Source organism: Chenopodium album, chromosome 8 (assembly GCF_948465745.1).
Source record: "Chenopodium album chromosome 8, dcCheAlbu1.1, whole genome shotgun sequence".
In the NCBI taxonomy this organism is placed as follows: domain Eukaryota; kingdom Viridiplantae; phylum Streptophyta; class Magnoliopsida; order Caryophyllales; family Amaranthaceae; genus Chenopodium; species Chenopodium album.
In genome coordinates this window covers 22256783-22275299 of record NC_137841.1, presented here as the reverse complement: position 1 = coordinate 22275299, position 18517 = coordinate 22256783, and the positions used below count along the sequence as shown (strand labels likewise).

The 18517-nt window shown below is 33.2% G+C and overlaps 1 long non-coding RNA gene across 1 annotated transcript; it reads left to right on the top strand.

Moving 5' to 3' along the window:
- The first annotated feature begins 12890 nt into the window (after positions 1-12890).
- Positions 12891-13985, top strand: LOC145555909 (uncharacterized). The gene is made up of 2 exons (XR_014091617.1): positions 12891-13205; positions 13672-13985. It is a non-coding gene; the product is annotated as an uncharacterized LOC145555909 (long non-coding RNA).
- Positions 13986-18517: the final 4532 nt, after the last annotated feature.

The following is an 18517-nucleotide window of genomic DNA, read 5'->3' as shown; positions in this document are numbered from 1 at the left end:
GTTGTTATAATGTAGTAATGTGTTGATAAACGATAAATTACTTATTATCAATATAGTAATGTTTTGTTAATTTCACATTACTAAAGTTGAAAATTTGTAATAATTAAAGTTGTTAATTTCAAATTTAATTGTAAGTTTAATTGTAACCGATAAACCGTTATGAACTATTAAGAAAACTGTTATTTATAAAGACAAACTGTTATATTTGTTTAGATACTGTTATTTGTAAATAAATAATGTTATGTATAAATATATGCGACCTATTGACTAGATTGGTAAAAAAAAAAAATTTTAAAAAAAATTAAAAAAAAAAAAAAAAAAAACTAATTCCAAGCGACATTTTAGTAAAAAAAATAATCTCAAGCGACCAAAATATCTAATATTTTATGACAAAGTCTTCAAAATTCCTAAATGAATTCAAAATTGTGTTTTTAATATCACAATTTCTTATATGTGGCTAGCCACATGGTATGACCAATTGACATAATCACATATAAATCGATTAATAAGGGTTACAATAATGAGCCGCAAATAGAGTTACTTTAAAGTATGTAGATTGCTTAAATGAGGAAAAAAAAAAGGTTATTCACTTAAATAAGTGGAATCATATTTAAATTTTAAAACAAAATAATAGAAGTTAATAAGTTATCATTTATAAATAGATCAGCTTTCTCAATTTTTATTAATTTTGCATAACATCGTTTCTTATAAATAGAAACTGTTGTATAGAAAGATATACCGTCATTTACAAAACAATACAGTTATATAGAAATATATACTGTCATTTTTAACATTAACTCTTAAATACATCGAGTTCACATTTCTTCTAAAAAAAAATATTGTCCACATTAATTTATTATAGACCACTATTAGAGACACTATGGTCGTTTAACCTTATATATAAAATGTCATTATGTTAAAATAAAGGTTCTTATTATTGTGCTATTATAAAAGTCATAAGAGGTTAATTTTTTTTTTAATGAGTTTTTTTAACATCAAGGTCACTATATTCAATTTAACATCAATGCGAGCGTATGAACCACGGGTTTGCATTAATATTATTGTAAATCGGGTCGGACAAGCACTAGTAGAAAAAATGCTATTTGTAACTCGCGAAATTGACTTTTTGTAACTGGCATTGTTGGTTGCGAATGCCACCGTTACAACTAGCATAACACGTACTCCAAATAATTCCCTGTAATTCCCTGTAACTAGACTTCACCTACAACATACAATACAACAAAATAAACTATACTTTCAACAAAACAATTAAAACTTGAAAAAAAAAATTATTAATTTAAAATTTAGGAATGTAATAACAATAACCAGTAGGTAAAATAAAAGTAGATATATAGAAATGTGTTATGGATTATATTGTTTTATTAAGCTATATATATGTGAATACTCATAACATCAACAAGAAAGCTAGCTTAGTCTTTCAACAGAAAATTAAGTCTAAATAACTGAGACAAACTATGATCGAATCATATTCATCTCGATAAACAAACTACATCCAGTCAGGTGAGGGGAAAGCACTCCATCACTTAAATGAGAAAAAGGGTTATTCACTTAAATAAGTGGAATCATACTTAAATTTTAAAATAAAATAATAGAGGTTATCATTTATAAATAGATCTCTTTCTCATTTTTTATTAATTTTGCATAACATTGTTTCTTATAAATAGAAACTGTTATATAGAAAGATATACTTTCATTTACAAAACAATACAGTTATATAGAAAGATGTACCGTCATTAACTCTTAAATACATCGGGTTCACATTTTTCTAAAAAAAAATATGGTCCACATTATTTTTATTGTGGACCACTATTAGAGACACTATGATCATTTTACCTTATATAAAAAATGTCATTATGTTAAAATAAAGGTTATTATATCATTGTGCTATTATAAAAGTCATAAGAGGTTTTTTTTTTAATGAGTTTTTTTTAACATTAGGGTCACTATATTCAATTTAACATCAATTGCGAGTATATTTACCACGGGTTTAAATTAATCTTATTGTAAAATCAGGTCGGACATGGGTTAGTCGAGGGGTTGACTCAGTCAAGGGTTACTTGAAGGGTTAATCGATTAGGGGTTACTCGAGTTAGTCGGTCAAGAGTTACTCGAGGGGTTACTCAGTCATGGGTGACTCGAGTTACTCGGTCAGAGGTTATTGAACTAGTTCGATCAGGGGTTACTTGAGGAGTTGAGGGGTCAGTCAGGGGTTACTTGGTTAGAGTTATTTGAGGGGTTCGGTCATGAATTACTCGAGGGGGTGTAAAGTGACTCCTACCGAGTAACTTGAGTAAGCCCGTCAACTTGACTAACCCCTAACCGAGAAAATTGAGTAACCTCGGCAACTCGAGTAACCCCTGACCGAGTAACTCGAGTAACGCATACAAAAAATTGTCAAGAGATATTGTTACATAGAAAGATATACTGTCATTTATAAAGAGATACGATTATTTAGAAATAGATGCTATCATTTATAGATAGATACTGTTATATATTGGTTTAGTCATAACATTAGCTATGTTACGATAGTAAACGTGGCCATAAGCCCCATAACTGTACCAACAAGTAGAGGTGTCAAAATCGAATCGACCCGAAAAAAACCTATCTTTTTCGAATTGTAATCGATCCGATTTGATTCGATTTACTCAAACATACTTAGTTACTAAGTTAGGGGTGTTCAAATTCGCGTTTTTGGGTATCCAGATCTTTAGGTAGTTTGGAATCCGACCCATGACATGACTCGTGTTTCGGGTACCTGATGTTTCCGGGTCGGGTCACAACGTACCCGAACTTCTAAATTCTGCGTACTAATCAAGTGCCATAATTTACAAAATTGACTTTTTATAACCCAAGTTAAATCTCCTTCCAGTTTTTGTATTATCTTTATGCTTGTCTATTGTAGATTTTTAGTCAATAGTTTGATTATTAAAAAAATAATACAGAGTAGAATAAATGAGAAAAAAAAACCGTAAATTACATCTAGAAAATCTGGTTGAAATTCATCAACTAATTTAATAAGTGTACAAAGTATGCACATAAAATTAAAATTTACAAATAATAATTAAATATCAATTAAATCTCAAACTATGAAACAAGACCACCAAGCTTATGTTGTATACTTGTATCCATGGCTTCTACTGCCAGGTCTGCCACGACGAGGGACGAACCAACCAAACCCAAACAAAAAAAAAAAAATCAACCAAATCCCAATAATAATATGAGTACAAATTTTACAAGTATTACAACCTCGTTAGTATCAATTTAATCAACAAATCCCAATTCAATGAAAAACAAAACATTTACACAAATTCACCAACCGTTTTCCGATGACTCGATGAGCACTGCAATTGAGAAAGAGGAAAAGAGGAGAAAAGTTAAAGAACAGGAGGTGAGGGAAGCGGTTTTTCAGTTGATAAAGTAGTAAAGAGGAGAGAGAAGATTTTTTTTACTGCTTAGTAACTTCTGTGACTTACTGTGAAAAGGAATGCATGAAATTACGTTTTTGTCCTAGGTATGGGCCCAACGAGCCCATACCTGGTAGTGGTCTATCACTACTCCCAACAAGAAGGAAGAAGAGGGAGGAATTTTTAAGAGAGAGAGAAAGTGATTTTAACACATAAAAGAACTTTTTTATTAAAAAAAAAAAGTTAAATCTCTATTTTTCTTGTAAAAAGTTTGAGGTACTCGGTAATATTTAATTGGGTTTTTTTACACAATACACCTAAATAGATCTGGCAATCCTGATCCGATCTGAATGACTCGATCCGTGATCCAAAATTGACTAGAAAACGTAAACTTGAAATTGACTAGAACACAAAACTGACGTGACCCGACCCATACCGATCCGAAGTGGAGTTGACCCAAACTTGACCCGATACTCGAATTGACCCGACCCAAATTAACTCGACCCAAAATTGACCCGATACCCGAATTGATCCGAGCCGAAATTAACACATACGCGAAGCGACCCAATCCGAACTGATCCGAAACCCGAAGTGACCCGACCCGACCCAATTTTGACCCAAATTGATTGAGTCGAACATGCCCGAAATCCGAAGCGACCCAAACTATATCTGAAATGATCCAATCCAAAATTAACAAATACTCAAAATAACCTAACTAATTTAGGGCTTGATTACTTTACCCAAATAAACACTTATCGAAATTAAACTAAATTAAACAGTATAGTATTGTATGTATAATACTGTTGAAATGTGCTTGTAATTTAGTACTCGTAACTCATAAAGAGTTCCATTTTATTAGGAACACTAATTATTGTTAGGAAATTTTGATAATTGCCACCATCTATTGTTGCCAAAATTGAACAAGTTTTTTTTTTTTTTGAATTTTACCACCTAGTTTTTTCCAAAAGTTTTTAAAATCCCACCACTTTGTGAGATGACGTCATTGTAGGACCCACAAATTCGTTTTCCCTCTCTTTCTCTTTCTCTTCCCTCGATTTCCCCTGTTCCTCAAGTCCCCTCTTTCAATTTCATCTCTATCATCTTCAACACCCACTACTGTATTCTCACTCACCCAAATTTATAGTCAAACCCTAACATTCAATAATCATTTTTCACTTTCTCTCCTTATCTTTGGCTGTAATTTTTTTTTTTTTTTTTTTTTTTTTTTTTTTTTTTTTTTTTTTTTTTTTTTGCATATGAACATGATCATCGAAATGATTTATCACCACTACAATGTTAGTGTTTTTTCCCCAATTGGATGTTTAATTGTGTTTTCATGGTAATTACTTGTTTAATTGTCTAATTATTCATTCAATTTTAACTTCATAAACCCTAATTTGTCCAATATAGCAAAACCCCCAAATTAATTACCCAAACCCTAATTAATCTAATCAATTCACTTCGTTTTAGGTTAGGTTGTATAAATTATAACCTAATTTGCGCAAATTTTTGTAAATGATATCAAATTTTAGAGATGAAATTGAAAGAGGGGAGAAGAAGAACAGGGGAAATCGAGGGAAGGAGAGGGAAAACGAATTTGTGGGTCCTACCATGATGTCATCTCACAAAGTGGTGGCATTTTAAAAACTTTTGGAAAAAACTAGGTGAAAAAAAAAAAAAAAAAAAAAAAAAAAAAAAAAACTTGAGGTGGTATTTTTAATTTGGCAACAATAGATAGTGGTAATTATCAAAATTTCCTTATTGTTATTGTTACTATTACTCTTAGCTTCTTTTAAGTGTTACATTGAATTTTTTTCTACTATTCACTTAATCTAATTTGAATTTTTGACCAATTAATCAATGATAGTGATCATACATGTGAAATATAGTCTTGTGTACATAGTAATGTTGGAATTGTCTAATGAATATATTATTAATATTCAATTGTTATACATTACATTGTATGTATTGATAATTATAATATATTATTGGTCAAATTTCTACATCGACATAGACGAAAATTGACCTGACCCGAATGGACCTGACTCGAACTCAACCCGACCCGAATTTGACCCGACCCGAATTTGACCCGACTCGAACTTGACCAGATAGTAAGACCCGAAGAATGACCCAACCCGAATTCGACTCGACCCGAACTGTTGACCTGATTCCCGACCCGAATTACCATTGACCCGAAACCCAAATTGAATCGACCCGACGCGAACCCGACCCGAATATTGATTGGCCGAAATTGACCTGACCCGAACGACCTGTTTGCATGCCAGGTCTACCCCTAAGGTATTCACTTTTCCAAACTGTGCCCACCCATTTTCAAAATTCCAATCTGTAACCCCTCCACTAATCCTAAAGTTAACACCGTTAACTTTTGTTAAAATATCTGTTAAAAAAATAAAAATAAACCCTTCCCTACTGCAAACCCACCCATCACCAACCCTTCCCTTCTCCAAACCCACCCACCCAGCGAACCAACCATAGAACCCACCTCAGCCACCGGACTTCACCTAAGACACCGCACCCACCCTACAAAATGCACCCACTCTGCGAAGCTCACCCAGCAAACCACTACACCTAGCCACTTAATGTGCCACCACCGTCGTTCCTTGGAAAAATTCCAACCAAAAAATTAAATGCATATTCGTGCAAATTTAATTGGAAAAAACTTTTAAAACAAGTGTGTATTTAATCTCAAACTAATTGAACCAAAATTGATGAATTAACATTGAAAATCAAATTGGGGAAAAAAATTAGGGTTTTCTATTGCTTGGAACCAAACTCTTTGATTTCAAAGCGAAAACAACATTAACAACTTAATTTTGCACCAATTGGATTTGGTGTAGTGGTGATTAGAACTGCACTTGATAGGGAGGACTCGTGTTTGATCCCCCACAACAACAATCGGGAGAGGAGTGGAACCTAACCACCTAGAACTGATCTTCGAATCCGGATTAGCCCTAAGGATGAACCGGGTGGAACACAAAAAACAAACAAAGAAACAACAAAAAAATAAAAAAAAATAACTTAATTTTGCAATTTGAATCCAATGAAACTAAAGCCCTAAACTAATTTGTTGAAATTTTCTGCAAATTTTCGAACAAAATTCGTCCATTCATTCGAACACTTTCTTTGGTGTGGGTGAGGCGATATGCGATGATGGGGTTGTTGGTGTGTGGCGATTGCTAGGTGTGGCGGTGGCTGGGTGCATTAGTTAGGGTGGTGAGGGCCGGGTTTTGGTGGTGAGGAAATATAAAACTAATGGCAACTTAACAGCAAGGTTACATCATACACAGTACAAGTATCTTGGGGTTATAACATAGAATTTTGAAAATGGGTAGGCACAACTTGGAAAAGTGAATACCTTAGGAGTACTATGTAGAAAAACCCTATTTAATTTTATTTTGAGCGAATAACAAACCCTTAAATTTAGGATTATTTAAAAATAATCCAAAGTTTGGATTATTTTGAGCGAACCGGTGAAAGTTGAGATTATTTTTATCAATTTTTCCTATTTTATAAATAGTGTTTGGATAATTATACTTTTGAATTTTTTATTTATTTATCGTGATTTAGGATGTCAATAAGTCCAGGACCATGCCTAGACAATATGAGTACAGGTAGGGTGTGGATATCGATGGTATCGGGTAGGCTAAGGTTCAAGTTTAGTGTATTCAGACTCATACCCTACTTGCGAACCCATCAAACTCATACCCTTTCAAACTTGTACTTAGACCTGCACATACAATTTACTAAATTAAAAAAAAAAGTTGTAAAACCTTGCTAATTAACCAGATTGGTACTCATAAATTAAAAAAAAAACCTCTTGCAATAATTTGGTAAAAAAATTTACTTCAGCGACAATTTGGTAAAAAATTAACCTCATACAACAGTTTGGTAAACAAAATAAACACAGGCGACATTTAGTCAAAACCTATTATTATTCCAACAAACAACCCAATTCTAATTGTTTTTTAAGATGATTGACCAGATTGGTACTCTTAAAACGATAGTGAGAATTAATGACCGAAGAACTAATTGAAACGATTAAATCTAAGTGATATGATAAACCAAATGTTAAAAACATCCAAGAACAAGCATCACCACGAATACAATTAATGCAATAATCATTCTACCCCTAACATATGATTCAATTGGTTAACGAGGAAAAGTAATCCCTAAATAGTTCTAATGGTGACTTGGTGATCTCCTGAGTTATCAATGGCTTCCCTAATCATAATTAAGCCTAATTCCGTGAAATCATACAAATTAAGTACATTAAGCACATTACTTAGCTTCCTAGTTATCCACTCAACTAATTCCGTGAAGAACTTCAAACCCGTCAAAACCCAACTCCCGTTGCGGTTAAAACAATGGATTAACAACAATACTAATTATCCCTAATCTTGAATTGGCATGAGCACAATCAATTAAGCAAATCAATCGCAATTATCATTACAGAATTAAGGAATTAAAGCATGCATTAACCATATTCAATTTCTGCTAGATCTTGAAATAAGGAAACTTTCACATATAGTCATGAAATCAAGAATGATATTTAATAAAGAAGACATAATCTATACTAATATATTAAAAGGCGTATATAAGAACGTCCATGTGCTACATAGATCCCTTTAAATTACGACACGTCACTCCATAAACACTTCATGGTGCCACATCACCCAACATCTCTTTATGCCACATGATCACTGAATTAACCTTAATCGTTATGCCACATCACTTAAGAAACCCATATTACTTCATATAAAATACTCCCTCCGTCCCATAATATATTTCCTGTATGTGTTTTTTCACAGTATTTAAGAAAAAGGAGGGAAAGGTGGATGAGGTACATTGGTAAAAGTAAAAAATAAAATACAATTATAGACAAAGGTTAGAGAGAGACAATAAGAAAAAGTACAAGGCCTGTGTCAAATTTAAGTGTAATTTAGGAAGTACAATGAATAAAATTAGAAAAGTGAGGATATAATGGTCTTTACATACTATCCAAAAATAGAAACAAGAACAACATTTTGGATCTGCAAAATAAGAAAACAAGAAATATATTATAAGACTAAGGGAGTATAAGATTAAGGGGATTCGAACACCAAACCACTTATTACAAAGTTGGCTATTAACCATCTTAGCCCATTATTAAGCATGTTATAAATATGAAAAAGAATACATGAGTGTAAACCAAATGATTTAATTATTTTCTTTTTAAAAAAAACACATTCAGTAATGTATTTCAAAATTCTTAAAAAAATAACTCAATTGCACGATTACAAAAATAGCAACCCGGGGCAAAGTCTGGGCTACTCGATCACTAGTTAACAATAATAAATGGATTGAGAGAAGAAATCAATACTTGAAATCAATTATGAAATCTTGAATCTTGAAAACAAAACCTAGAAACAATGTAGAAGAACGTAATACCAAACTCTCTAAAATAATAATGTGTGTAAGTGATAAAATAAAAGACTATCTAAAACTTATTAATATGCTCAAAAAATAGTAGTCGTCTTCTCTTAGGATTAGGACTCTAAATATGTCAAGATTTCGTCAAGTCAATGAGTGACAGAAACTAGGTTGCGGAGCAGAGTCGCAAGCTATGGGTAACTGCTAATTATGATTTTCTTGCTCCTTTGTGAGCTACACCGCAAGGAGGCCTAGACTGTTGAAGTAGGCCGCGAAGTAGACTTCAAACACCTAGTTCTTTTCTTCCTTAATATGCCTTCAATGCTTCATAGCTCTTTTCAACTCATCAACTCCATACTTCCCAATCAAAAACCAACAAAATAAAGGCAAAGAACCCAAGGAGAGCAATAATCGAAATGAAAAGAATAATAGCTTTAAAAGATTAAATATATGAGAATACATGACGAATACACACAATTATAACATATAAAAATTAATACATACACATGTTATCATATATAATATGTCATTAATAATTTGAAATTACCCAATGGAATCTCAACTCATGGATGTAAAAACTTCAATATAATGCAAGCTTGGTTCCTTTCCCAAATTAAATCCTCCTTAATAGTGGCGGAACAATCTTTTCAGCAAGTAGAATGGGATCATGTGAGAACCTAAGTCTAGAATAGGAACTAGGAACTAATCTGGAGCGTTGATCACTCTCAATCCAACGGTCCTTGCTTCACCTGCCTTTTTCATTTCAGTAATGGAATTTTGGTATTTTGCCACTTTGAATGACCTCCCTCGTTTTTCTCTCTCTTCACTTCATTTTCTCTCTCTTCGCTTCAGCATTTTCTCTCTCTAGAATTGTATTCTCTCGCTGCGAGTTTGTTCGAGCTTCATTCTTCGCTTCTTCAATTTTAATTTGCAATTATTTCTCATTCTTCGAATTTTTTCATCCATTGAGGTAATTTTCTAATTATATTTGTATTTTCGTTGTTTATTTTGATTTCATTGTTTATCTTATTACGAGTTTTCCGATTTAGGGTTTTTTATTGTAATTTTTTTTATCAATTTTTACTTATTAATTGTTCTTTGAATTATTCTATACAATTTAGTGTTTGATTTTGGGTTTTATTTTTATGATTTAGGTTTTTTAATTTCTATTTTATGGTTTTACAGTTACGGAATTCATGGTAGATATTGTGCATATAGTTGCTATATGGCTTGCTGTTATTAATAAAGTAGTATAACTTATTGTTGTTTTAAATTTACATTCTGCATTGAGTCATTAGTTTTTCATTATTAGTTTTTCTTAATTTTATAACTTCATTTTTGTAGTTTGTTCAAGTTTTCATTTTTTTTTTACTTTTTGCTTTGAATCATTTACGTTTTAGTATGTCTCTAATAGTTTTTATTAGTATATTTTTTCAATTTTGTTTACTTTTTGTTATAGTTTATTTACTTTTTTTTTTATAGTTTATTTACTTTTTCCTTCGGTTCATTTACTTTTTAGGAACATGACTGAAAGTGTAGATCATTGTTTTGCTGCTGTTACTACTGAAGATAAGAATGTAAGAATTTTCAAAACACCTACTTAGCCTGTGCTTCCTAAGATATATTATAATTTTGGAGGTGATAAAGAGGATATGCCTGGTTGTTCTTTAGAAAATATACCTTTTGTTGGAATGACATTTGATACTCTTGAATATGGTATTATCTTTTATTACAAATATGCTAATGAGTGTGGATTTAAAGTCCGTTCTAGTACTACTAAAGTACAAAAGAATAAGGATGATCTTACTGGTAAAGGAGTTACTGTAATTAAATATTTATTATGTAGCAAAGAAGGGTATGTGACAAATAACAAAAAAGCTGGTAAATAAGTTGAAGGTGCATGTTTAATGAGAAAGAATGTGAAGAGAGCTAGATGTCCTGCTAAGATAAAATTTAGGTTTTGTACTAGTGGGAAGTATATGATTTATTGTTTTTATGAGTCTCATTCTCACCCTTTTTCTACACCTATTACTAGGCAGGTTACTAAATATGAAGTTGGTTTAAATTTTACTCATAAGAAGTTTATTTTTGACAACTCAAAGTTAAATATAGGGGCTGTTATGTCGTATAGGATCATGAAAGAACTTAGTGGTGGGTTTCAAAATGCCAGGGGTAGTAAAAATGATTTCAAATATTTTTCTAGGGACTTGAAAGTTTATATCTCTAATGCTGATGGTGCAATGTTTGTTCAAAACCTTGAACAAAAAGTGAAAACCAGTAAAGGGGGTTATTATTTTGATTTTAGTGTCGATGAAAACATGCACTTGACTCATGTTTTTTGGGCTGATGCTATTGGTAGAAGAGATTATGAATTGTTTGGGGATTCTCTATCTTTTGATACTACCTATGATACAAATAAATATTCACTGGTTTTTTGTCCTTTTATTGGAGTTGATAATCATAAGAGATGTGTTACATTTGTGCTGCTTTATTATCTAAAGAAGATATAGAATCTTTTGTGTGGCTATTTCAAACTTTTTTGAAGTGTATGGGAAGAGAACCCTCTTGTATAATCACTGATCAAGCCCCTACAATGGGTATTGCCATACAAAGGTTTTTACCAAGACTTAACACAAGTTATATGTATGTGGCACATAATGAAGAAGGTACCTGAAAAGGATGGAACTCAGTTTAATAATGAAACCGACTTCTTAAAAAAGCTAAGTGCAGTAGTTTGGGATAGAGAAATTGATCCCCATGTATTTGTTGATGGCTGGAACAGTGTTGTAGGGAATATTTCAAGCATCCCACACTTGAGCCCCACTGTGATCATATACTTAAGCATGGTGGCGTCCAAAGGGAAGGAAGCTAGAGTAAAAGAGTCGCCAACAAGTTTTAGGAACTTGTAAACCGTTCATAGGGTGAAGGTTACACCCCTTAACGATCTAGGAGATCGTTAACTCCAATAGGTTTGGAACAACCATGACTGGAAGTTCGGGGATGAAGGTATAAATCCAACCTAAAAGAGATTGAACTTGCCCTAAAATTAAAATAAGCCTCTACTTTATTCTTCTAGTATTCATGTGCGCTTTCTGACTAACATACAATCAATATATTAACCCTAAACCTATTTATCTATGTTGGTTGAATATTAATGCACAAACAAAACTATTTTTGGCGATCACTTGAATTATAATCATATTAACCTAAACAAGATTATTAATTATCTTGTTAAGCGTGATTACAAGTACAAATTCCCTTTAAACATGCATAAAAGGTGTGATCAAGCAATAACAATAATAATATAATATCAAGCAACATAATAAACATAAATCATCATAATAACAATAATCTCAATCTCAATAAAGCATAATAATATAAGCAAGATCCTAGGCATGATATTAACAAGATTAATAACAAATCCTATCATGTCACTAAACAATAAAGATCAAGACTTTAGTCCTAACATGATACTAACATAATATTAGGTTAGAAATAAGAAGCATCATAATAATATACATGATATTAGAAATTTTAGTTATTACCCTAAACATGATACTAGGAAGCAATATAACATCCTAACATGATACTAGGAATCAACAAAATAATCTAAGCATGATTTTCACATCAAAAGATCAATAATTAAATTACTTACTTTGATGCCTCGTACCTCTTTCTAATAACAAAATACACACGTTAGTCACTTCATATTAAAACAATAAATCTAATCAAAGAATTGTAATAAGGTTTGGAACCCACTACCACAAAAACAGGAATAAGTAACACACAATACACAACTGTCAAGTTGTATAGGCAATCTCTAGAATTATACAGAGAGCCTATGTAAGATAAGAGCTTTGTATGTTAAACCTAGATAGCGCCCATCAAAGTTAACCGCTCTATTTGATACATACAAGATTTACGTTAGAAAATATAGAGCGCCTCTCTTGATCAACCGTTCTATAAGTATTATAAAAAAAATTAAAAAGAAAAAAGAAAACCGCATTATGTTTACCACTAAGTCACTAACCCTAACTCCCTTCCTCTCAATTAAGAGCTAGCCGTCACTTCTCAAAATCCTTTCTTATTTCATTCCACATCCCCCTCCTCTAACACTAACTCTTTATCTAAGTTATCTCTCTTCTAAGTTCTAAGTTCTAACTTCATCTCTCAATTACACCATGTTCTACTGCCATCATCACCTCCAAGGCTCCAACCCGCAGTAGATTAAAGCCAATTTCGAAACCGAACTGACGTCGTCGACCGAGCCGGAGAAGCTTAAATTTGTGTTCGAATTTCAATGTATAAAGTTGCAATAAAACTCATTGAGAAGTCTATAGATGCAATAAGGTATATGAACATTAATTTCTTTTGTGTTCTAATTTCAATGTTCAAATTTGTTTTTTCGTTGTTTTAAAGTGATGGATATGAATTATTTGGCTTTTTTTTTTTTTTTTTTCCGATCTAAAGTTCATAATTTCATTATTTTTCAGATATCTTATTTGATTTTCATTTTAAAATTTCGTTTAACTTCTCAATTGTTTTAGATTTGTGGGTTTTTGGTGCGGTTTCTCTGTGGGTGTTTGGTTTTCATATTATAATTTTTTTTTTTATCAATTTTCTATCGATGTTTTAATTTAGATTTTATTCTAATTCGAATTTTTAATTTTCATTATCGATCATTTTGTTTTAAGTCTCAATTATTAATTTTAAATCTCAAAATTTCTGATTTGGTTTAATTTTTATTTTTTACTAAGTAAATTGGAGTACCCACAATAACAATAATTATGTATTGTTTTTCTTTTTTATTTTGAAGTGTTGGTTCTTGGTTGTTGTTGTTAAGATTTGTGGGTGGTTAATTCGTGAGCAGGGGTGTGGGTTGCGACTGCTCTGATTGCAATGGTGGTTGTCTGAATTGTTGCTATAGAAATTAGAACGCGTGTGCAAAGGAAGTGGTTGTATAGCTGATTGGTGCGGTGCTTGGAGGTGTTGTTGGCGTTTGGTATTAATGGCAGTGGTGGTTGTCTAAACTTGTACTAGCAATATATTTTTTGTTTCTCTAAATTAATTTATTGTAATTGAGATATTTGTATATATTTTTTTGATAAATAAAATTGTTATTATAATTCAGTATGGTGTTTTATTATTATTATTATTATTATTATTATTGATAAATAACAATAATAATAATATTTTTTTTTAAAAAAATAAGTATGGAAAAGAGAACGCCTATCTTAGATCGGCGTTCATGTTTTACATCACTACAGAGCTCCTATCCGTAGATGACAACTCTGTTTTCCATGTTTTTTTATTATTTTATGCATGGAATAGAGAGCGCCTATCTAAGATAGGCGTTCTATATTCTATTAGATATAAATCGCCTCAAACAGGCGTTGTGTAGACTTTATAGGGCACCCCCTCAGAGAAGCGCCTTAGAGGCGCTCTATATAGCCTATTTTAGGCGATGTGTATTCTCCTTTTTGTAGTAGTGACCAAACCCTCATAAATTATCAACCTTTCACGTCTAGGGCGAAGGCAACCTCGAACTTGGCTAGGTGTGTCTAGAGCTAATGTATGTGGAATTTTGTAAAAGGGAAGGTTTAGACAAAAGAATAAAGAGAGAAGGAAATCTTCTAGCTTTTAGAGAGAGAATAGAGAAAGATGATTGTTGTGAATGATTAAAAATGGGGAGATACGACCCCTATTTATTGAAAAAATAGCTCGGGATACGATAGAAAAGAGTTCGAGTCCCATTCGGAATAAAAGACCTCCTGCCGTCAACGACAGGAGTTAGCGCCAGACGATAGGAGCAGCGCCAGGTGATAGGTAGCAGCGCCAGGCGACAGACTTGTCGTTTGGCGCTGGGACAATTTTTTTGCGGATTTTGTTTTTATCATATTTTTTGATCCAAAAGTCCAAAGTAGTCATATAATATGTCGTTGGAAATCTCTTGAAGTCTAATTTCCAACTCAATTAGAACCAGATTAAACTATTTTGTATATAAAAAGATATGGCCGAAATAGTGGAAGTGTGTCAGTTTTGGATAGAGTTTCGTATTTCTTTCATATCTTTTTCGTTATAGCTCGGAATTAATATTATAATATATCATTGGAAAGATAATTTCAACATATATCCAACTAACTATGATTTGGATAAAGATTATGAGGCACAAAAATAATATATGACTGTCTTTGAACATCTTTAAATTCGAATAGAATTAGGACTTACAAAAGGAAAGTTTTATTCAATTTCAAATTCTTTGATTATATCTTTTCAAAAAGGATAATTAAGATCTTTTAGAAACTCATAGAATCTTCTAATAAATCCTAATTATTTCAAGAATAGGATTAAACCTTTGGACCCTCCACACGATCATTGGGTCGTAGGTAAAATCCGGTTTGGGCCCAGTTTAGTATTTTGGCCATAACTTCCTCATTATTCATCGAAATTAGGCTTATAATATATCGTTGAAAAGGTATTTTCTAGCTGATATAACTACACCATTACTGGACCCTTATCATAGACCAACCCAAATTGGATTGGAAATTTTCATAAATAGAGTGAAAGAAGAAACATTTTAATAGAAAGAGAGATATTTTAATAAAAAAATCCACATCACTGGACCTTTCTCACTTTTACTTCATTCGATAATCAAATGACAAGAAAGGTATTTATCACTGGGTTTGGTTTTGGGGAGACACATTTGGGTGTCTACAGAAGCCCCCACTTTGACTGAGTTTGGAGAAACGCAAGTTTCGAAAACAAAAGTTAAAGTAGCGATAGGGGCAGAGAATGATTCAGAACGTTCTTCGATCCTAAATCATTCTTGTGATGCCGATACCTGAAAAGTAGCGTTAGTTAAATATGTTAAAAAACACGTATCTTGCACCGTCGAGCACACGTCTTTGGAGTAACCAATTTTTGTTGTTGCATTGTTGTTGTGACAACCTTCTACAAGCTAGGGAACACCATCTTGCCGTTGTTGATGTTATGGTCGTGCTTCGTCGCCGTTGATGTTCACTCGTCTCTGAACAAAAGAGCTTCTTTTTGAGGAATGTTCGCTCGTCTTTGAACAATGGAGTTTTTAGAGGGATGTTCACTCGTCTCTGAACAATGGAGCTTTTGGAGGGATGTTCACTCGTCTCTGAATAATGGAGCTTTTAGAGGGATGTTCACTCGTCTCTGAACAATGGAGATTTTAGAAGAAATGTCCACGCGTCTCTGAAGAAAAGAGCTTTAATAGGATGCCCACGCGTCTCTGAGCAAAAGATCTTGAAAAGAAATGTCCACGAGTATCTGAACAAAGAGCTTTGAATGATATGCCAACGCATCTTTGAGCAAAAGAGCTTTTTGATATGTCCACGCGTCTCTGAACAAAAGAGCTTAAATAGGATGCCCAGGCGTCTCTGAGCAAAAGAGCTTGAAAAGAAATGTTCACGCGTCTCTGAACAAAGAGCTTTGAATGATATGCCCATGCGTCTCTGAGCAAAAGTGCTTTTTGATATGTCTACGCGTCTCTGAACAAAAGAGCTTAAATAGGATGCCCACGCGTCTCTGAGCAAAAGAGCTTGATTGGAATGTCTACGCGTCTCTGAACAAAAGAGCTTTGATTCTTGAATGTTTATTGAGGTTGTCCGGTTGGCTGCGAACAAGAGCTTTGCTGAATGGTTGTATCCTGTAAAAATCAAAAGATTGCAAAAGACTTTGTTAGTGTTTTTCTTAGGGTTGACCTAAGGTGATTGACTGACTTGAGGTTGACTCAGTGTGTTTTGACACATGTATGACTCTTGTGTGACTTAATGTGTTTTGACACACGTGTTAGACTCAATTCAAGGTGACATGACTCAACGTACATGACTTGTGTGTGCATTATAATGTGATTGTGCGACTCAAAAATGCAAAAAGGCAAGCAAAAAATTTCCGTCATTTTTTGTGGAGGGTACCGACTTTCACCCGAAAATGAAAATCACAAAAAGGAAGAAGTGAAGTGTTGGATGGTATGTTGAATGAGCTTAGTCAAATGTATGCGTCCACGTTGTATCTCATAGTGAAAGGATTAATTCATCCTAGGCTATCTGAATTGTTGACTTGATGATGAAAGTATTTGGGTAACTTAGGCACGGAGGCTAAGCACTTCATACTTTGTGATGCAATGATGATTACACCGATGAATGATTTTGATATGACAAGGCATGCATGCTTCAACGTTATGTTAAGATTTCATGACAAAGGGTTCCTAAAGGTGGGATTATTTGGTCATGTATCTGTGATGTGTGTGAAAGTGATACTCTAAAGTTAGGCCTCAAAGGCTAAATGTATGGAAAGATATTATATCAAGAAAAGTCAAATGATGGTGACTCTTAGGCTAGGTAAGCTATGATGTAGGGATCAAGCCCCCAAGTCTAGCTCTTAAATGGATAGGGATGATCATAGGAGATCCCTTGATATGATCAATTATGAATGTAAATATGAATGCATTTTTATTATGGTCGCACCCCAATGAGATGTTGCTAACGTATCCGTTAGGAATCAGGCTGAACGTAGCTCTAGCCGAACCTCGCACAAGTGTGTGTGTATACTTCAAAGAGGTCTTTTAAGGGTTGTAACATGGTTAGGCTAAAGGTTGAAGACGAAGGGGATAAAAGCTCAATACCCTAGATAATCCCCCAAGATGTGCAACCTTGTTTTTGAAATCTTTATATTTTTATGCTTGAGGTTTCTTCACTTTTTAACTCTCTCTTTTTTTTGTTTATTATTTTTTGCTCTATTTTTCTTTTTGCTTTTGCATTTTTTCTTATTTTGATAAGTGTGGGAAATCCCAATCATGCGGTCTATCACTCACTTGGCATTCATGTTTCTCAAGCACGGTACCGAGCACTCGATAAGAGACGCAATATGAGACGTGTTTTTATCATAGAAATGTTCATATCAATGACATTGAAACACTTGCCCTTTTGTACACTTTTTATTATTTCTATTATTTTGCTATTTTTAATCACTCAAGCTTTTGTTCTTTAAAAATTGCATAAATTGCACATCATCCCATCCCAAGGTTAGGTAGATGTGGGTCGAAAAAATAAAGGTATATCGTTAGACGAGGCTTAAAGTGGTTTATCAAGAAATGATTAAATATTTGAAGGGTGAAAGATGATTTGATGTGGCTACAAGGGGTGCCTGAAATCATTGGTATACCTTGAGCTTAGTTCGACATGAATTTTTTTTTTTCTAATGCAATGCAATGCGATGATCATATGCGAGAAAATAAATGCTCATTTTATTAAAAGGTAAAAAGGAAAACCCTACAAAATAAGATTCAAGGAAAATAAAAGGTGCCTATGCTAGACTTATTGGGGAAAGAATGAATAAAAGAAATAGAAAAGGAGGTCACAAAATCTTGTCGTTGAAGCTCACCTTGTGTCTTGCACTCCTATTATCACTCGGTCTTTTTGCCGGCCGGAGGTATGGGAAGCTTGTTATTATCAATCAAATATTGGATGACCTCCCTTAGTTTCCAACAACTCTCAGTAGTATGACCCCTACCTTGATGGTATTTCCAGTGTGCATTGAGGTTTCAGCTAGCCGTCCTCCTTTCGATTAGCGGATCTTCAAATGGTCCAATAGGAGTTATGAGACCCTTAGCATGAAGGCGATCGAATGCTATG